General features: G+C 44.2%; 1 protein-coding gene across 1 annotated transcript in view; it reads left to right on the top strand.

Moving 5' to 3' along the window:
• Positions 1 to 584: 584 nt before the first annotated feature.
• The window catches only part of RAB3IP (RAB3A interacting protein), a 65,461-nt gene continuing 51,725 nt past the window's right edge, over positions 585 to 14,320 (top strand). Inside the window, exon 1 of the mRNA XM_089674115.1 lies at positions 585 to 735. The gene's annotated coding sequence lies outside the window, so the exon portion shown is untranslated. The remainder of the gene's footprint in view (positions 736 to 14,320) is intronic.

Genomic DNA, 14,320 nt, shown 5'->3' with positions numbered 1-14,320 from the left:
AGTACTGTACTTTGACGCCATTCCACAACCATGCGCAAATTTAAGGCATGACATGTTGGGTATCTATTTACTCGCCGTAACATCATCTTTCATATTTTACAAAACAATCGGGGTATATATTGTTTTAAAATCATTAAAGTGTATATTTTTCCAAAACATATATATTATTTTTTAAAAACTGTCCTTTTTGGTTTTTGGTCAAATGCATCCTGAATGTTCGGTTTCGGTACCAGAATATTCATTTCGGTGCACCAATACTAACATGACATACAGCAACAAAAACTTTATTTCACACCAGCACATCTGGAAGCACCTGTAAACACACAAAGTGGGAAGGCACTTGCCCAGCACGCAGTGTGAACGTTTCTCTACAATGACTCCATCTCCTGCCAGCCAGGTAAGGATGGGTACATGAACAGGCTCTGTACTGTACTACTGCCTCTCCTTCACCGACTCCGCTACACACACCACGGCCTGCTCTGGGTTACGCCAGAGCACGGCACCCGCTGACGTCACGCCAGCCACACTCGCCCGGCTTCTCCAATTGGAACAATGGACGGCGTGGACGCAGGTGCAACAGCCCTCCGCGTTCTGATTGGTGGCCCGTGCCCCGTGACGTGAGACAGGCGGTTCCAGCCGGTGTCGTGCAGTGCACCTGCCTGCCTTTGTGGGGAACGCGCTGCGCGGTCTCGGGCAGGACTCCTGTGGCTGGTATTGGCCGTTGTTCTCAGACAGGTAAATGTCCGGGGTCACCCGTGTGCCATTGCCGTGCTGTGAGGTGGGGATACCAGGGGGCTTGCTGTCACGTCATTGGTGGGTGAAGGCGCTGCTGGCATTGTGTGTGAGGGAGGCTTGCCTGCTGCAGGCGCTCCGTGTTTACATTCCGCCCTGTGGGGTTAGACAGAGGGCGTCCACTCCAGATACTGTCCTGCTGCAGGCTGGAGTCTGCTGGAGTCCTTCAACTTGTATCCGTGTGTGCCTCCTCCTGTCACCATGTCCCCTCCTGTCACCATGTCCCCATCCCCTCCCCCTCCATGAGCCGATTAGCTGAGTTCATACAAGGCGATTCATCCTGAGGCATAGTGATCAGGGGCCAGCTCCGATCATCATTAATACTCAGGATGACTCAGCTCACTCCATGGCTTCTAGCCTGACACTTCTCTCTCATACAAACTTGCATGGCTTATCTGCCATTCAATGGCCATGCTTGTATATTAGACGATCTCTTCAATTACATCTAGATCCAAAACTTATTTTCATTTTTGGATAGAGTAGGATGGGTTCAAGCCAATGTCAGGTTATTGTTTACCAAACTGTGTCCCATTGGATAGATTTCCTTGTACTGCCTGTCTTGTACAAACAACAGGAAGTGAGTGAAATGCTACTGTAACAAGTGCCCCTATTGGAAGATTTGCACTCTGTTCCTGTTCTGGTGTCAACGATCTTTTCAGATTTTTCTCTCTTTCAAATCTAGCAATAATGACCATCAGGACAAATAAAGTGAATGTCCTTACCGGCAGATGCTAATAGAAGGAGGTGATTTCAAAAGTTAAAGCAGAGCTCCAGCCAAAAGAGGAAGTTCCTCCTTAAGTCTTTGTCCCCTGTTCCCCATTAAGGATTGGCACCTTTGGGGAGCGGGTACCCGAATTTGACAGGTACCCACTCCCACCTCTGCTGCGATTGCCTAAGGCAGGGGTGTCAAATTCATCAGGGGCCGCATCAGCAGTATGGATACCCTCAAAGGGCCGACTATCTTCAGGGTTCAGTAGTGCGCTACATACTTTGTGCAGGGTTTAGGGGTTCTCTGTGTACGGTGTGCAGGGTTTAGGGGTTCTCTATGTATGGTGTGCAGGGTTTAGGGGTTCTCTATGTACGGTGTGCAGGGTTTAGGGGTTCTCTATGTACGGTGTGCAGGGTTCAGTGGTGCGCTATGTAAGGTCTGCAGGGTTCCGTGGTGCGCTATGTGAGGTGTGCAGGGTTCAGTGGTGCGCTATGTGAGGTGTGCAGGGTTCAGTGGTGCGCTTTGTACGGTGTGCAGGGTTCAGTGGTGCACTTTGTACGGTGTGCAGGGTTCAGTGGTGCGCTATGTACGGTGTGCAGGGTTCAGTGGTGCGCTTTGTACGGTGTGCAGGGTTCAGTGGTGCGCTATGTACGGTGTGCAGGGTTCAGTGGTGCGCTATGTACGGTGTGCAGGGTTCAGTGGTGCGCTATGTACGGTGTGCAGGGTTCAGTGGTGCGCTATGTACGGTGTGCAGGGTTCAGTGGTGCGCTATGTACGGTGTGCAGGGTTCAGTGGTGCGCTATGTACGGTGTGCAGGGTTCAGTGGTGCGCTATGTACGGTGTGCAGGGTTCAGTGGTGCGCTAAGTACGGTGTGCAGGGTTCAGTGGTGCGCTATGTACGGTGTGCAGGGTTCAGTGGTGCGCTATGTACGGTGTGCAGGGTTCAGTGGTGCGCTATGTACGGTGTGCAGGGTTCAGTGGTGCGCTATGTACGGTGTGCAGGGTTCAGTGGTGCGCTATGTACAGTGTGCAGGGTTCAGTGGTGCGCTATGTACGGTGTGCAGGGCTCAGTGGTGCGCTATGTAAGGTGTGCAGGGTTTAAGGGTGCAGGGTTTAGGGGTGCGCTACGTACGGTGTGCAGGATTTAGGGGTGCGCTACTTACCGTGTGCAGGGTTTAGGGGTGCGCTACGCACAGTGCAGGGTATGGGATGTGCTCACTAACAAAACCATCAAAAGCAATTGCACTCAGATGCAAGATGGTTTTTACAACACTGCCTCTCTTCATGGCCACTGTTGGGTGCAGCAAGTACTCAAAAGCCCACCCACAGGATTAAGCCCACTGGATAGAGAAGGACACACAGGCTATGCCGGACCAACCGTGCATGCGCTCAGCTACACAGAAAGCCGATGCCACTTGCGGGACTGAGGAGGAGAGAGCAGGAAGTTTTTACTTCTGTTGCTAAGGAGACCTGTTCCATGACAGCAGAAAGCAGATGGTGAGAACAGGAGGTGGCGGCTGCTGAGCAGGCCACATGACAAGGCTTGACGGGACGGATTCGGCCCGCGGGCCTTGTGTTTGCCACCTGTGGCTTAAGGCGATCAGACGCGGAAGTTGTCCTCCCCCCCTCCCTCCCCGTAGTCTTCTAGAACACATGACAGGTCCCAGAGGACTACGGGACCATTCACAAAGTGCAGGGCTACTCGCGCATGCTCAGTGGGCACCCGGCTCTGAAGCCGCAAGCTGTCACAGCTGGGTGCCCACACTGAAGATGCCGGCGCTGGGGAGAAAAGATGGCCAGTGAAACCAGCCATGTTGAGGACACAGCTGGAACGAGGGACAGGTAAGTATCTGTATTTTAAAAGACAGCAGCTACAGTTTTTGCAGCTGCTGACTTTTATTTTTTTTTTTATTCAACTGGAACTCCACTTTAAAGCAGATGCAAGGAAACGCAAGGCATCTGTACTGTTTCCTCCAACCGTCCCCATCCCTTGCTGGCATCTTCTTTTGTGTGCCAGTTTTCAGCCATCTTCATTGGTTGGTGCAGGATGATCTCACTCTGCATTCTGGTCCGCAAAAAAAAACATTTTACTGATTAAGAAACACCAACATTTGAGGCTGTGTAAGTGAACCATAAGACAGAAAGTGTGTTACTGGCCAGATCTTCAGGTGAAAAAAAAATCTTTCAAAACCACAATTAATTCAGCCACCACATCTATGGACTGGTAAGCTGAAATATGTTACATTTTTGATTTTGGGTTTAGATATGTTTTAAAAAAGAGGAATTTGCAGTTAAAGCGGCACTAAACTCTCCTATGCTTTTCAGCCAAGAAAGATGCCATCTTGGCCTCAGTTTGATCTGCAACTGCCATGATGCTGCACATGTGAACAGTTATGACACCAACCATTTGATGGTATGACAGTTTGGTTAAGAACACAAGCAAATGTGACAACATTCCTGGCATACTGGGAATGTAACTGTTTTTTGAAACCATTAACCTCCTTGGCGGTATGATTCTTTCCGATTTTTTGTGCTGAAAGCGGTACCATTTTTTTGCATGGAAATATGTAGTTTTTTATTGTAGGCTGTATTTTTAGGAATAACTCACTGAAATCTGTCCGAACAAGAGTCTATTAAGCATTCCGGATATGATAAAATTTGAAACACGAAATCATAAATTATAATTTAATAATCATAAAAAATAATAATATAATAATAATAAATTTAATTCAATAATATAATCAAACCAAAAACACTGAAATTTGAAATACAGAGGCAAATTCGCACATCGCTGAGCAAAGTCGCAAAATCGTTTTCAGTGTCTGATGACGAATTTCCCCACAAATCATCACTCAATTCTGCAAGTGGTTCTGATTTACTATCGCTGCTCTAAAACCGCTTTTGACGTAAAGGGACGCTTTTTGGACGCCATGGACTTTTCTAAGTTTCCAGGCAGAAAGAACATTCAAAATGCAGGCAGGGCACAGGACAAAGCAGTAGGGACAAAATATATGTGAAATGCATTGAAACAGCAATGACAGCAAAAATGACATTTTTAAAAAATTTCAAATTTCCCGCCGGTTCTGGCGCCCGTACGTCCCAACGTCACAGGGACCGGAACACAGAAGCCGGGGACGCTGCAGGGGACACATCGCGGGAGCGAAGGACAAGGTAAGTGCTGCAGGGACCCCCAGAGCAGCACCGCATGGTAAGCCCGAGTGTAGCTCGGGGTTACCGCTTTTGGTATAGAAATTTTACCCTGAGTTACACTCGGGAATACCGCTAAGAAGGTTAAATTGTTGGGTTTAGTTCCGCTTTAGGCCACGTTCACACCATAATGCAGAGACATGAGTTTTTCTGCACGCATTCTGCAAGGGCACAAAGAAAACAGTTGTTCTCTATGTGGCCTGTTCACACCACAACACTAGTATCACATGTGGATTCTTTCTGTGCAAGGATCTGCAGCGTGAAAAAAAAAACTCACTGAAATGCACATGAAAACTGATGTCTCTGCAAGCGCGGTTTTTCCATCAGTTTTTCGGCACGTATGCTGTGAATGAAACATTAAATGTTTTCTTGCAACTGATGAAGCAAGTAAGGTCTCATCCCCATGGGGCATACTAAAGTGTATGTTCATTGGGGGCTCTGTTTATCTGCACAGGTATGGACATGTGTTTTGTGCATCCCACTGCAGGCATTCCCATTGATGTCAATTGGGACACAGAGGCTGCATGGACATAGATGCCGCTCCCAATCTGACATCCACATGGGTGCACAGTCCCGAATGCAGACATCAATGAAATTGGCTGTATGGGATGCATGAAACAGCTATGTGGGTAAACACGGCCCTCCAGGGTGTATGCTTTAGTACACCTTGTGTAAATGAGGCCTTGTATTCAATGTTTGGGTTCCTCGCTGGTGCAGGTGTTGGCGGCCACTAAACCAGCTCTGCTGCTGATTCCATTTGTGATGCAACGATATATATCGGCTGGTGAAAATTATCGACCGAACATAGGGTTATCTGCTTTTTTTTTTTTTTAAAGGACAAGTTTACCTTTTTTACATCCATATTCATGGTGTAAAATGTTACAAAATTTCTTGCCGCCATTCACCCGCTTTGACAGCTAGCCATGCCGCTCATTCAGATTATTCTGTCCGGACAGCCTAAGCGCTGATCAGCTTGTAGTTCTCAATGAACTACCACGGCACTGTGAGTGCTATGGTAGTTCAATGATTCTTCCTGTCATAGTGTATCGGCTTGCTCGTACAGGATGTATGGGCAAGCAGCTATACTGACTGGTCTGTAGGAGTCTGGCATGGCACCAGTGATCTGCTGATAGCTGGTGCAATGATTTCCAGGCTCCTGCAACAAAAAAAATAATAAATGCACATTTTATATATATATATATATATATATATATATATATATATATATATATATATATATATTGTGTGTATATATATATATATATATATATATATATACTCACTACTGGATATATATAAAAAATATTTGTTTTCAAAAACTGTCCATTTCGGTTTTTGTTGGATGCCAAGTGCATCCTGAATTTTTGGTTTCAGTCCAGAATTTTCATTTCGGTCTACCATTAGTTTCTGTGCTGGCCAATATCCAACAGTTCCCTTGTGATTACATCACTCCTCTTCTGGATCCTGAGAGGAGTCCTGTTACTGGATAGCCAGTAGGAAGTGTCGGTGTCACACAGGCAGTGTTGTGTTCACCTGAAGAAGGACGATGCCTCATGTACACAGAAGAGAGAAGACTTGGGACTGGAGTGTCAAGTAACTGTGGTTTTCATGAAGTAAAAAGGGCATTTTTTCATGCCAACAATCATAGTATTATACTCAAACTAAATCCTAACTCCATTCTGCTTTTCATTAAAGTGTTTGCAAAGGCAAAAGGTTTTTTTACCTTCATGCATTCTATGCACTTGGTGGGGGAGCCTGGAGCTGCAACAGGGTCCTGAGAAGAGGATGGAGGCTGCTTTTTGCAAAACCATTGCACAGAGCAGGTAAGTATGACATTTGTATTTAAAAAAAAAAAAAATCTTTAGAATCACTTTAAGCAGTTACAGATGCAGTTTTTTTGCAGATGGCTTTTGTAAGCACCCTGGTCAGTAGTACATGGTTTGTCCCAGCTCCTGTACTGCTAGTTTTGCTGGACAGTTTGGTCTGTTAAATGAACTTGAAAAATAACAGACTTAATGGCTGAATCAGCAGGTGAAATGGTATCTCAGTGCAATTACAAGGTTACTGTGTTAATGCTAGTGACAGACTGCATCATATGTCATTTTTGATTTTGCCCATAGTTCCACATAAAGGGTGTATCACATCAGAACTACTTGAAGGGCCTCTGCAAATACGTGATCAGTTTGGGCAATGCCCAAACCTTTTGAAGCAATGGAGCTATGCTGATTCTTAATATCACACTAGTGATTCTGTTACTAATGACATGTTGTCAGCAGCAGAATCTTTGAAAGTTACCTACCGCTTTCCCTAAAAAAAAAATCCGCCTCACTGGCTGAATCGCTACAGAATGTTGTTTGCTATTGATGCAGCTGTGGTACTTGGCTTTACTGGAAACAAGGAACTGATGACACAGAAGCTGAGTTGAGCCTTAGTGATACTGTCAATAGTGCTAGAAAAGCTAGTGTGGCATAGGCTTTAGGCTCTGTGTTTATACGATTTTGTTCATTGAAAACCACAGCTTCAAATGCCCCATTAAGATCTGTGAATTTCAGTGTGATATCTGGTCCAAGGAGAAGGCCTGTCACTGTGGTCTGAGCAGGCAGCAGTTTGGGAGTGCATTTCAGTACCTTCTTCACTCTGGGTCTGGGCAGCAATGAAGGAAACCTTTTAAGTGGACATTGTATAGGCTGCCATTACTGACCTATCCATCTTAACCTCTTCACGCCGGCGCCTCCCAGCCCTTTAAGGGGTTTTAGATGCCGGGAGGTGGGGCGGGGTTTTAGAGTCATGTGACTGCCGTGATTCGCTGTCACGGTGGGCACATGTTCGGAAAAGGTCCCGATCTCAAGGGGAGATCGGGACCTTTCCGTAAGACACCAACATATGTTCTGTGTTTATTTTGTGTGTTTTCAACTGGTACACAAATATGCGACCACTCGGCATCAAGGCCCAACCGCCGCAAGGCTGCATATTTGCGTACGGTCGGCGTTAAGGGGTTAAAATATTAGTTCCCGCACTGTCTTCCTGATCAAAAATGTAACTTGCTGCCAAAGCCAATTCTGGCACTTCTCACATATATGTAAAAATATGCATTTTATTTTTACTGGATAATTACTTAGAGCCCCCAAACATTCTAAAATCTCTGAAAACAAAGGCCCTGGAGAAAAAAAAAACAACAGTGGTTGCAATTTTTTTAAGTTACACGATATTTGCTCAGCGATTTATCAAGTGGAAATATTTTTTAAAAAATACACTTTAAAGTGAATGTAAACCCTTGCATATTACCCAGTGAAGTGTCTGGCCTCAGGTGAAACAGAGAGATGATACAACTCCTCCTACCTAGATTGTACCTGTTTATTTGATTTCTTCTCTTTTCTACATTTGATCAAAGTGCTGAATTTATAAAGTTTGTCTGAACTGTCTGAAAACAGGGGTTGGAGAGCTGAAATTACACACTACAGAGCTCAGTAAGGAGACCTCTGAGAGCTGATTGGAGGGGAGAGACACATTTCCCTCTACACAGCACACAGGAACAGAGCTGAGGCTGTCAATCTGCTGGAGGTCCCTCCCCTGTCACCTTTTTTCTCTTGATGTCAGGAAAACTTGTAAGAAGTGATTCATGCTGATAGCAGAGGAAGAAGCAGCAGCACACAGAAATGACTCTTTTCTGCCCTTAGACTATCATGGATCCGTCTCCAGCCTGTGACCCAACTATAAAGGAAAAGCAGCACCATGCTTATTTTTTTGAAGCTGTTCTTTCCTTTTATTGACATGTTCCTTGTGCTGCTTATCCCTATCACACTCCATATCTATTGTACCAAATCTACAGGAAGCTGAAAAGTCAAATTTAGATATTACGCTACCTGAAATTACAAAAATACACTTAGTGATGTATTCATTACAGAGCTGCAGTAATGTTTGTCTTTTATATGTACTTAGAGTACAGTTCTAAACACTTTCTAAGTTGATTCAAAACAGGTTAAGTGTTAAAGTGGTTGTAAACCCTAGACATGAAATATGAACAAAGCATATCCCTCTGTAGTGTGTACTTGTCTCAGTTAAAGTGGCTGTAAAGGCTGCATGAAGGCAAAACAAAACCTTCTGTGTGCAGCTAGCCCCTGTAATACTTGTCTAAACCCAATCTCAATCCTGCGCTGTGCACAGGATCCTCCCTCTCTCCTCATTGGCTGAGACACTGCAGGGGGAGCCATTGGCTTCCACTGCTGTCCGTCACAGCCAGTGAGGAGTGAGCAGGGATGAGCTATACTCTGTGTGTCTTATAGACACACAGAGCTGGGTTTGGGAGCGAGCATGCACAAGTAGAGCAGAGGAAGAGATCAGGAATGCCGGCAGGGGACCCAAGAAGTGAAGGATTGTGCAATGGTTTTTCCAGGTAAGTATGATATGTTTGATATTTAACCACTTGCCTACAAGGCACTTATACCGCCTTCCTGCCCAGGCCAATTTTCATCTTTCAGTGCTGTCACACTTTGAATGACAATTGCGTGGTCATGCAACACTGTACTCATATGAAATTTTTATCATTTTTTTTGAGACAGAGCTTTCTTTTGGTAGTATTTAATCACCTCTGCGTTTTTTATTTTTTGCTAAACAAACCAAAAACAACTGAAAATTTTGAAAAACTTTTTTTCTTAGTTTTTGTTATAAAATGTTGTAAATAAGTGATTTTTCTCCTTCCCTGATGTGCGCTAATGAGGCTGCAGTGATGAGCACTGATAAGCTGCACTGACAGGCCCTGATGAGCTGGCACTGATGGGCATTGACAGGCATCACTGATGGGTAGCACTGAAAGGCATCACTGATAGGTGGCACTGACGCGCACTGATAGGTGGCACTGATATGTGACATTGATGTGGCATTGGTGGGCAATGGCAGGTGGCATTGATGAGCAGTGACAGCTGGCATTGATGGACACTGACAGGTGGCACTGCTGGGGCTACACTGATCATCAGGGCACTGGTGATCAGTGTACATGTCCCCTCTGAGTAATGCAGATTACCAGCTCTCCTCTCAAGCTGTCAGCGTGACAGCTCATGAGGAGAGAAATGCCGATAACCGACATTTACTTATTTGCATGCGATCAGCTGTGATTGGACACAGCTGATCACATGACCAGCTGATGTCTTTGGCTCTTTCCATTGATCAGTGATCCGCTGTGTCTGAGGGACACAGCGCACCACCGATAGCCGTGCGGTGTGCCCCTGGAGCCGCGCACGCGCGGTTAGAGTGGGAGGATGCGATATGACGTCCTTCCAGAACGAGAGAACCGCTTTGCGCCCGTCATTTCCTTATATGGCAGGCAGGAGGTGGTTAAAAAAAAACAAAAAAAAAAACCCTGAGCCTTTAATATAACTTTAAGAATACCAAGTGTCATTTCTGTCTGCTGCCTCGTTCCTCTGCTATCAGCATAAACCACATCTGACAAGTTTTCCCAACGCCCAATAGAAAAATGGTGACGGGAGGGAGCTCCAACAGATTGACAGCCTCGGCTTTGTTTCTGTGTCTATTCCCTCCAATCAGCTCTCAGAGCTCCACTCACAGAGCTCTGCAGTGTGTAACTTCAGCTCCCTGTCCCCAGTTTTCTGAAATCTCAGACAAGCTTTATAAATTCAGCCCTTTGAACAGATGAAGAAAAATGAAGACTGGATACAAACAGGTACAATGTATGTAGGAGGATTTGTTTGATCTCCGTGTATCAGAGTCCAGGCACTTCAGTGGGTATGTGTAAGGGTTTCCTACCACTGTAAAGCAACAAGATCAGAATGGCAGCCAGGCATCTATTACTTCAGGAGTGGTCAGCGATATCCTGTTTTTCCTTTGTTCTCCTGCGGCTCTGTATTCTCCCGCAACAGTTTTTTGATACTGGCACAAGAAAACAAATAAGGCAGGTATGAGTCATTTGATTTACAGGTGAGACCCAATAAGGACATTTTGTTTATCTTGGCAGTATTTTTTAAAGAAACCAGCTAAATACTCAGTAAATTGAATATTTATGTGATCAATGTACAAAAATAATAAACAAAATGCACATGCCTATCTTCATAGGTTATTCATGATATCTTCATGATGTATTTTTTTTGTTATTTTTTAGAGGGAGGCTTAGGTACCGTTTTGGTGTGCACCTATACTGTTTGTTTTTCAGTTCACTGCTGCAAGAGTAAACATTTGTTCAACCTAATCTGATTTTTGTTTTTGTCTTTTCTCATATTCGCCTCTATACAGGAGAAATTGATCTAGGAACTATAAACAACATATTTCCTGCATCTAGGTGTACTTGGATTTATATGTGTTTAATTGCAAAATACTAGGCTGAACAGTCCTGGGACCCACAAAATTCTTCTTTGTGTAAGCACAGACAGACTGAATGCACTTAGACAAACCTTAGAGTCTAGGTGTGAATTCAGACATAGTAAACAGACATAGTAAACGTTACAGATGCCTTTAGAAATGCGCTCCAAACACATCTGGATGCCTGTATTTTGGCACACTGGTGCATGAGGCTTTAAAGGGTAACTCCACTTATGTGGGGAAAATATAGCAAAAATAGAAAAAAATATACCATATACAATTGCTGCTCAAGCCATATTGTAATTGAAAGTTATTTAAAATGATCTTTCCTTTTCAATCTGCAGCACTGTAAGTTTCTGTAAAATTGACTGCAATATGGCAACCTGGAGGCAAACTATACACCATCAGAAATGTAATTTCCCAAGTCATCTTCCTGGATGGCTTATGTGAGAGAGGCTCCTCCCATCTTGAAGAGAAAACGCATGATTCAAATTACTATAAAAAGCCCGAGTCCATCCCCAGGCCTTTAATATGAGTTTTTCCTCTGGCCAGACAGGATCACAGGGATGGTTGTTTTTTCTGTCAGGCCTTCGAGCTAGGTGGCAGGGGCCATCCGGGCAAAGGACTATCTGAACAGGGACAGTGGACCTGGAGGGATGGGGGGGAGGGTATCTGTGGCTTGTGGAATCTTGGAATTCTGGGACACCTAGGAGCAATGTGGGGACCCCCTCTCCCTGTGGTGTTTTTTTTTTCTGTCCTAGGTGGCTCCTACATGTCGTGGGGAAGGCAACTGTCAGTGTGGAAGCTCTAGTGGAGCGCTTGTCCCAGCTGTTTACAGGCTGGTGAGGTACCTGGCTTGCAGGGGGGCTACCTGGAGGTATCCTCTCAGCGGCGCCCATAGCCCATCTCAGAAGCCGTAGGTGATTTCACTTTCTTTGATATGATGATGGCGGGTGGACATAATAGAAATGGCTGACAGCCTGGATTACAGGAGCGGGGGTTCCTTTTCTTGCAAGTGGCAGCTGTTGGTGGGCATTCAGAGGCGCTGCACCAAGACCTTCACTGATGAACAGGGGCTCAGCCTCAGAAGTCTGTTTTTTGGTGTCAGGAAGCCGATCCCTCTGGCCTCAGCCAACAAGATGGAGATGAGGCTGCAAAGGAGGCAGATCAGGGTGTGCACATGGACTCTGGCCCTGGTAGGAAAGAGGTTGATCTTCCCAGAAGTCTGGATGTGGAGGTGTTCTGTACAGAGTTTGTGCACAGAACACCACCAAAAATGCAATTTCCTGCTTAGATGAAGAACTCTGCGCTAAGATACAAGTCTGACATTTTTGTTGCAGAGGATGCCTAAAATCTTTTTTGGTGAGATACTCCCAAAGGGTTAATCACTTATAAAGAGATGCTCACGCTGCAGCTTTCCTCATTAGAACCCTGCAGGTGCATCAATTGATTAATATTAAAAAAAATCACTTCCATACAGATTAACTTTAGGCATTGATATAACCAAACAGCTTTTTTTTAAGAGCACAAACAGGTAGGAATCTGCAGCAAAGTTTGTTAAAATCCCTGCAATGTACACTGCTCACCCAAAGGGTAGTGTTTTTTCATAGTAGAAGTGGAGTTGCTCTTTAAGGAGAAACTATAATGAATTTTAATTGAGCGCACTTGTCTAAATCAAGATGTGATAGATTTTCACATTCTTGCATGTTCATTGTGTTTTCATATATGCATTTTTATGTTTTTTAATTTTTATTTCTTTTATTTCATTGTTAAACAAGATCTGATATATATATATATATATATATATATATATATATATATATATATATATATAATTTATTTTTCTTCGTTTGGGTAGAGTGGGGAAGAGTTTTTCCATTTTCAATTTGTTTGTCTGTAACCCCATTGGAGAGATTTTATTAACTGTCTGTTGCTTTGTCTCCCATCCTAGCTATGGAGAAAAGTACAAATTTCAGTCAGGATTTTATTTTAAGCTGGGTACACACATACCGAAATTCTGTCTGTGTCCCTGTGTCTGTTCGTCAGTCCTTCTGGAAAACCAGCATTTGATCAGCTGCTGCAGCGTTAATCTGTGTATTGTCAGGTGGGGGGGGGAGGGGGGAGTCCTCACTGTCCAAAAACAATAGTGCGGTGGGGGGACACCCCTGCATCCACATTGCTTGTGTGGATGCAGGGCTCTCTGCGGTTTTTTGCCTATGTCTTCATTGGAGAAATTTCCCTTTACTTCCAATATTTACACAGATTGAGGGGAAAATCTCCAAAACAGGAAACAAATGGCAGTAAAAGAAAGCAGTATAGTAAAACAATCATTTTTATCCTGTTGAAGAAGAGAAGCTTTCTTATGGAATTAGAAAATATGGCTAAACCCATGCGCGTGTATCATTGCATAGCTGTGGAAACAACATTTTTATAATAGTAACCCTTTTTGATAAATGTTAAATGAAAGTGAACCTATATTTACTATAAATCATTTAAACTGAAGGTAGACATTTATAAGAGTCGCTTATAGGTCTCATACCTTGAATCACTAATATACTTTAAGCAATTGTGTAGTGAAAATAAAGATATTTCACAATGTACTCCCTGCAAAGAAGATATTTAATACGCAATGTTCTGCTGCCTGCGCTGCTATTCACTACTGTATTGCAGAGAAGCCATTCATGGAAGAATCTTTTGAATCTGAGGGTTCTGATGGGGCCAGATACCTGGTCCGCTGCTGACCGTGTGCTGTATTTCCTTTCGCTGCTTTTTAACTGCAGTATCCTGTAGTGACATAGTGGCTGGCGGGCAGGACCAGCAAACCTGGAAGTGTCATATTTATGAGATTCTTCCAGTGGTGGCTTTCTGCAATATAATGGAATAATGGCGCAGGCAGCAGTACAGGTGGGTGTTTTATATTTTCCCTACAGGGGTAAAATAGTGAACTATTTTTATTTTGGGGACCAAATCACATTTAGTCTCATATTCTCATGTCTATTTTTGGTATAAGAAATTTATAATGAACAGAGGTTCACTTTCCACCTAGTGCGTTTGCGTGTGTGTGTTTGTGTGTGTATATATATATATATATATGACACACACTATATTGCCAAAAGTATTAGGATGCCTACCTTTACACACACTTTGGCATCCCAGTCTTAGTCCATAGGGTTCAATATTGAGTTGGCCCACCCTTTGCAGTTATGACAGCTTCAACTCCTCTGGGAAGGCTGTCCACAAGGTTTAAGAGTGTGTCTATGGGAATGTTTGACCATTCTTCCAGAAGCACATTTGTGAGGTCAA

Source organism: Staurois parvus, unplaced genomic scaffold (genome assembly GCF_062004578.1).
Source record: "Staurois parvus isolate SC_StPar_1 unplaced genomic scaffold, SC_StPar_1.0 ptg000147l, whole genome shotgun sequence".
Taxonomy (NCBI): Eukaryota; Metazoa; Chordata; class Amphibia; order Anura; family Ranidae; genus Staurois; species Staurois parvus.
Note: the sequence above shows the minus strand (reverse complement) of the source record. Positions and strands in the feature narration are given on the sequence as shown.